Source organism: Leptosomus discolor, chromosome 14 (genome assembly GCF_034619465.1).
Source record: "Leptosomus discolor isolate bLepDis1 chromosome 14, bLepDis1.hap2, whole genome shotgun sequence".
NCBI lineage: Eukaryota > Metazoa > Chordata > Aves > Leptosomiformes > Leptosomidae > Leptosomus > Leptosomus discolor.
The window spans coordinates 19,411,125-19,418,733 of record NC_141404.1 but is presented as its reverse complement, the minus strand read 5'-3'; the positions used below and the strand labels follow the sequence as shown (position 1 = coordinate 19,418,733).

Sequence of the window (7,609 nt, the reverse complement as noted above, 5' to 3'; positions counted from 1 at the left end):
ACAACCTGAAAGAAAACAGAAATGCCATATGAGTCATTACATCTGTGCCACGTACCACATGTAGCCTAGAGTATTTGTTGAAGTTAACTTGGTTCCTTTCAGTGGGAATTTGTTGTTTGTTTTTCAAAGGAATGTATGTGTTTGCACAATCAGGTCCCTAATTCTCCACGATCTTGACCGACTGCCACCAAATTTAAGAGACAAGCACATACCTCAAAAATAGGTAAGTTCTTGTAGCTTTTCTGAAAGCCAGCAGTTATGTAAGAAAGAGAGCACTAAATCAGTGCTCTACAGACGGAAAGACAGGCCTTTTGTACTTGCATAAAGTGTATCTTTTATATACTGTGTGACTATAACATGCAGGTAGCAGCTGGTTTTCCAGCCAGCACATCTACAGTGCACTGGCTGGTCAGTCAGCATGTGTGAGCCCTGAAACTGCCACTGCAGTCATCACTAAGGACAGCGCCATACGGTTCACTACCTTCCCTTCTCAGAAAAATTCCTTGAAAGCAGATAATGGAGAAAGCTCCCAGCTAAAGTCCTGGGAGAAGAAAAAAAGCCTGTGTAAACCCTGCGCTTGGGACCAGACAATATTCCCATCTGTGAATGTGCTGACCTTGATTTCATCTACCTGACATGTTGCCGTCTTGTCTCCTGACCTACCACTCTTCAGACTCTGTTGATAAATGAGAGCTCCAAAATACACTCCTCAGCCTCTCTTGCAGTCTTTTGAAATCATCAGAACAGATTTTACTTCATAACTACATCAACTCCAAAGAAAAGAAGACTCTGATACTAACGGGGACTGGGTATGCTAGAACAAAGAATCATCATGTTCAATCCAGTGCTGGAGTCAATGTCATGCCTGGTTCAAAACTTTGAATAAAAAATGATCCCTCAGCTAAAGCAACAATAGTTTCTCCCTGCTAAAATCAAACAAAATTATTTACAAATTATTTGGGATGCCATTGCAACAACGTTAATTAGTCTAGATCATTTAAGACACCATTAATCAGCCAGTACTGGTTGAGACAGGCATAAAAAAGTTAAGACCTCTCACAAACTGACTAAGGAAAGTTTTAACAACAAAGATGATCAGACCAAGAAATAAGATCTATGTTTGGGAACTCCCCCTCACTGGCTTCTCCTCCTTTATGCCAGCTTGCTTGTTTGCTGGATATACTATGGAGGAAGAGAAAGAGGCAGCATCCAGGATCAGCTGGAAACAGAGAGGCTGCGAAAGAAGGAAGCCAGTGTCCAAGTCACATCCAAGACTGGCATTTTTTTTTTCAAATACACTAGCCACCATGTAACTTAAGCAGCTCAGTATATTTCAACAGACATGCAGGCTTCTTAAAAACATCACATTAATATACACATAGTTAGCTAAGAAACCTTTCAGACAAGCTGGATAGGCATTCTGGATATGAGTGTTATCAACATCACTACACGGGCAAATTTCCATTCAGGCAACACCTCTGTTGTTTTAGGGGTTTTTTACGCTGTTTCTGCCATTCCACCTAGAAATATGATTCCATGTTTTTCACTTACAGGTTCTCCACTAACAAAAAAGTGCCCCTCCCAGCACTGCAGTGGAATTTTCAATTTCTTTATGCACCAGCATATCTCTGTCTCTTCCCATCACATATCTGTATTTGAAAAATTACCACTTAATAATATTTCAGATTAATATTTGAAATAATTTCTTAGAAATGCAAAACCTTCACAGCAAAAAACCTGTACCTTAACTATAGGCCGGGGCTGTTGCTGCACAACCGTGAGTATGTGATATCTGACTGATATTAAGAGTTTCCTGCGATCGGACACTCAGTTCTTCCCAGAAGTACATGCACGAATATGTTGTTTTAAAGAAATGAGATTTGCCAGTTCCACTCTTGCTTTCCCCGCCCATGTCCCCTGGGTGGCCTCATACAGCAGGCTCATGTAAAGCCAGCCTGATGGCTCTGTATGGAATGGAAAAACTGCAGTTTTCATTCAGAACAGAGCTGATGAAAGGAGGATGCCCGAGATGCATGAGAACATGGAATAACACCCAGAAGGTGGGAGACTTGGGTCCAAACCCTCCTTCCTTGCTCCTCTGAGAAGACTAGGAACCACCCCTTCTTGACAGCCTGAGTACCAAGTATGTGCTAGCTTGTTCTCTTTCTCCTGAGAAAGTTATTCCATTTTCCAGAAGAGAAATTAAGATTCCCTGGGCTAAGAGGAGAAAGAGAAACTTTGCCTGAAGGACTTGGTCTCTAGTCCCTCGTCTAATGCTGCTTACACATCATACATGAAATGTCTTTGTGAATCCAGCTGCCGGTACTCAAGGAGAATGCTGTATTACAGAGATTACATTTTTCTTACTCATTTAAGGATAAAGAATGACTACAGCTCCTTTTATTGGAGTATCAGAATGACAGGTCTATAAATAGGAAGCAGAGTGTCCCAGCACAATTTAGAATACTCATGCAACTTGAAGGAATCTTCTGAATCAGAACAAAGCTTTCACTGAAGGCATGCAGACACAATTCTATGTCTAATATATATATATATATACACACATTTATATGGTGGTGTTCCTTTCTACATTTGTCATACATATATATATTTATATGACACCACAAGAGTTATAAAATGGCATTAAACACTAGGAGATAGCAAACTCAGCAATTTCAAATTTCCTTTTGGCAAAACTGTTCTCCTTTAAAGCTGCCTTTCCTTTAAGGTCCAAATCAAAATATAATGTAAGTTATTTGTATGAATCATTGAACTTTAGAACAGCTTGCAAGGAGGGCAAGAGATATAAATCTTATCATTTCTCCTGCAATGTGACCACCGCTAGGACCAATGAAACTGCTCATTAGCTGCCTGTAACATCATCAATTTAGAATCAATGAAGAAAAAAAATTGTGGTTAAAGAACTGTAAAAATCACAGATGAAGCAACTGGATCCTACCTCTAAGTTTGAACTTAGAAGGGCATTTGGATACTAGAGCTACCTTTTTTAACTTTTATTACCAAAGACTTCAATATAACTGTAACAAGGAAAACAGCATTTCACTGATACCTAAATTTGTCAGTAATAACAGACCCCCAAAGTGCCAACACTGAAACTTGAAATACTCTTCGTATATAATCATGCAGCGCAGGACAGGCCAGGAGCTCATGCTGCATCAGTGCCTTTAAGTATAGATAATGACTCACTGAAGTCAGAAAAGTGCCATCACTATCACAATTTGCTCTGGCACCTGGACTTTCTTCTGTAGGGGGTCTCTCAGTCCAGCCCTAGCAGCAACCCTCTAGCTCAGGGCAGCCCACAGCATACAGTGAAATGGAAGCTGCAAAAAAAAAAAAAAAGCTGAAGTACCTTCCAAACACTTACAATTGCAATTTTGACCCAATTACTTGCTTAATTTTCTCCTTGCTTTGCTTGTCAGTGAGCAGCTTTGCACAGTCATCTTCTGGTAGTGAACCCAAAGAGGGCTCCTCTGCACCACAACCTCTCTTTGGAGGTGATGTCACCGAAGCACATCTTCAGGATTTAAGAGATTATGCATTAAGCATGAATCTTTAACAGTTTAACATTTATGTAGCGAAGTGCTGGGCCTGTTCTGCCAGGCAGAGGGATTACGCTGCTCACTGCTGTGTGAGAACTCTCACAGGGGCAGCCCCGGACCGTGGCAGGCCGTGGTGCCAAGCCCCATCTTCCACGCAGGCAGTGCTCCACCTCGCAGAGGCTCAGCCGCGGGCCCTGCGCACCCCAACGCTCCCCGCTGACAACGGCTTCTTCATTTCTGGCAACTTCCGAGCCTACTTTCTCCCGACACAGCAGCCTGGCAGCAGAGGGGGAGCGCTGGGAAGGGGGACCTGAGGAGGGAGGCCACGGCCAGCCGCCCCAGACCCGCACGTACCGCAGGGATGAAGCAAACCCACCCCGGAGCAGGGGGGACCGGGCGCCTCACCCACGGCGCGGCAGGGCTCTGCCACAGCCCCCGCAGGGCCGATGCTGAGGCAGGGGCAGCCGGGTGCCTTTTCTGGCTTGTGCGCTGTGCTCCTTCCAGGGCGGGAGACGCAGAGCTGGCCGCCCTGGCGGGGAAAGGGCCCGGGCCAACCGGTGCCGCAGCTTTACAGCCCCAGGAGGACAGGCCGGCACCCCCCGGCCCGCCGGTGCAGGGGAGTCGAGGGGCCGCGGCCTGTGACCGGACCCCCGCCCGCTCCCTTCAAGGGCCCCGCCATGGCGGGCTCGACCCGCGCCAGCCCCCGTCAGGATGGCCGCGGCCCCGCGCCCCCGGTACTCGCCCCGGTGTCAAGCCCTCAAAGAGTCTCACCTCCACCGCCCTCCCCGGACAGGCAAAGCACACCTCAGCCCAGGTCGCGCTCCTCCCCCTCCACCGCCCGCAGGGTCCCCGCCGCCCACTCGGCCCCGGGAGAAGCAAAATCGGCGCCCCCACCACCTACCCGCCGGCGCGGGCAGCGGGGCCGCCGGCTCCCCGGTGGCGGTGCGCGGCGCGGCGCGGCGGGCGGCGCTCAGGCAGCGGCCATGTTGGTGTCACTCCGGCCGGCACGTGGGGACGCGGTCCTCCTCCTACCCACAATGCTCTCCCGGGCGGCGGGCGGAGCAGCCGCCAGGGGGCGCTGCAGCGGCCCGCAGCAGAAGAAAAAAAAGCACCTGCTGGCAGCGGTGGGATTCGAACCCACGCCCCCGAAGAGACTGGAGCCTTAATCCAGCGCCTTAGACCGCTCGGCCACGCTACCGCCGTGACACGGTTTCTTTCGCCGCCACTTTTACTCCAGATCAGCACACACCACATTTTTTTCCCCCCCCCGCCCCCTTTTCTCCTCCTTTTTCTCTCTTCTTCAGTAGCCCCTCCTCCCCGCGCCCCGGTCCCAGCAGCACTACACACCGCTTCCACCTTAAAAATAAAACACTGGTGGTTTTTTTCTCAAATCCCCCTCTCCCAGCGGGCGCCACCGCAGCGGTGCAATGCAGCCAGGGCGGACCGGGAGAGGGCAGCGCCCTGCGCGGCCCCACGCCGCGGGGGACCCGGGGGACAGCGCGGCAGCAGGTAGGGCGGAGCGGGGCGGGGGCTGCGGCCGAGCCCGCCGCGCCGTCCCGCTGCCCGGGGGCGTCCCAGGGCGCCGGGCCCCCGCCGTGGCGGTGCGTGGTGGTGTGGGCGCCCCCTCTGAAAGTCTGAACAAAATCTAAGAATTATGCGGTTTCATTTTCTGCTGCAAAGCTACAACTCACGGCATTTGCGAAGTGAGACGTCAGCAGACTCATGGCTGGGGGCTGTTTTTTTGCCTGCAGCACAGGGACAGCATGGCAGGCTGCAGCAGTAGGAATCAGCTTGTGCGAAAGGGGTAGTAGCACGTTTTAGCTACCTGGTGCCCCATCAAAATGCCTTTAGGACCCTCTATCTACATTTTGGCTGAAATTCCGTGAAGTTTTGTTAGGGAAATAATGTTATTCTCACCCCTTCATTAGAGATGAACTGTTGTGTTTGGAGAAAAATTCCAGCTTCTCTAAGGTAAGGCCACAAAGCGTTAATGCAGCTTGATTCAATTCTGTAGTTGTGGCAGCCCGTTTAAATAGGACAGCCTCAGTTCACCCTGGCACCTCCCGCAGCCCGCGGGTCCCTGCGGTGCCAGCTCTCCTCCCGGGCTGCTGCGGGACACGATCCTGCCGAGAGGCTGCAGCTTTGCACAGTCTTGCTACAACTTTCATTCGCTGCCTACAGGTACAACAGCACACACGTGTAGGCGTGAATGGGATCCTTCTTCAGCACTGCTGCGGTTTCACACCCTCAGTTCAGCGCCTTTTCAGAAGGATGCGGGGATTTTTTGGGGGGAGCAGAGGGAGCTGATACTCTTCCCATGGCCCTGGCTTTGCAGAAAAGCTGGACAGGTTCAGGAAGGTGAGAAGGCAGGCAGACCTGGATTGACTTCACACAGCAAAGCACCTGTCTCTGTTCACACAAAACAGTTTAGGGAAAGAGTCTGCCAGAGCAGTCTCAAAGCGCTTCTCCACGCAGCAGTGCACACGGGGTACCGTCCACAGCACTGCACATTTGGGGGGGGGGGGGGGGGGGGGGAAAGATGTGTGTGAGAGGCTGCACAGAGTGCATCTTACAGGTGGTTTTCTCATTGTGAGGGCTGCTCAGCACCACGGCCCCTTTTGCCCAGGCAATGAGATGCATCAACAGCCCTCCAGAGAAGTGCTTTTCTGGCAAGCCATGGGTGAGCTCAGCCTCTGTCCCTGAACAGTGAAGAAAGCCTCTGTTCCCAAGATTTTTCACTTACAGAGGATAAAAGCACAGGTTTTGCCCCTTGGGGCTGGCAGCTAGGTCACCAGGCTTCTCATTTTACCAGTGCAGGGTAAGATGATTACAAGACTTCTTCCAAATTAAAAGAATGAACTTAGAGGAGAACCCAAAATGCAACAGAAGCTACCAGCCTCATTATGTTGTCCAAGTCCTGTGCCAGGAAAGCAGAGAAGAGCAAGGACCCATCATTTGTATCAATTATGTCCAGACTAAGGACCAGGCCTGATGGTTCCAACTCAGGAGCTGCTCCCATGAAGTGTTCAGGTCCACAGCAGTGGGAAGCACATGAGAGTTGCCCCTGAACTTAAACCAGAAAACAGCCTGACTTGCCACCAGAAGCACCGGCCCTGAATCCAACCTGAGGTTCAAGTGAAATCCTCCCTTTTAAAATTCAGATGAGAAGTCCTGATTTGGCCCACCTAAACTACATCAGTGTCTGTCAGCAGTCATGCTACTCTCAGAAGTGAAATTATACCTGTGGGAAAGACAGTGAGATTCAAATCAGTCCCACGGACCAGTAATTAAGAAACAGGCAATATTCTTATTTACACTTTGGAAGTTGGCTAGCAGTGTGCATTCTGATGGATACTAGCCCCACTTCCTTACGCTTGCCAAACACCAGCTCTCAGGGGCAGCAGGTACAGCTAAAGACAAGACTTGCAGTGCAAAATTTCACCATTTTTCATCTTAGTGACAGTACGGTGGAGGGAAGAGGCCCTACTGGGGCTTTTTCCATTATGAGATTGTGCTATTTCAAGGTACCTTTGCTAGAGAACAATTTCCTATTTTTTAAACTATACGGGTATAATAAATTATACCTGTCTAAATAAAGCAATTAAAGCAACAGCAAGAGCTCCCTTTTTAACAGCTTAAAAGGACTAGTATTAGACAGTTTATTCTTGAACAGAAAGTGGAATAAATCATACTGAAGATGATAGTGTATCATTAGATAGTGTAGCCATGACAAAAAACTCTCCCACCTCAAGTCACAGACATCAAGTATTTCCATTCTTTTCTCAGGACTAAGCAAAGACTGAAGGCACAAGGATGCCTCTCTAGCAGTACTGCAAATGAGCACCTCAGTCCTTATACATCTTATCCCATATTAATTACGGACATTGCATCTGCAATTGAATGCAAATAGAACAGCACATCAACCATTTCATTTTCTACAACATCTAGTTATTTCCTATTAGTTAGTTACTTCTGTTTTCTGGAAGCTTGCAACAGTAGGATTGAATTCTGGCAAATTATAGAGAAAAAAACCAAAAAGCAAACCCCCA

General features: G+C 48.8%; 1 non-coding gene across 1 annotated transcript; it reads right to left on the bottom strand.

Moving 5' to 3' along the window:
- Positions 1 to 4,676: 4,676 nt before the first annotated feature.
- Positions 4,677 to 4,758, bottom strand: TRNAL-AAG (transfer RNA leucine (anticodon AAG)). Its single transcript has one exon. It is a non-coding gene; the product is annotated as a tRNA-Leu (tRNA).
- Positions 4,759 to 7,609: the final 2,851 nt, after the last annotated feature.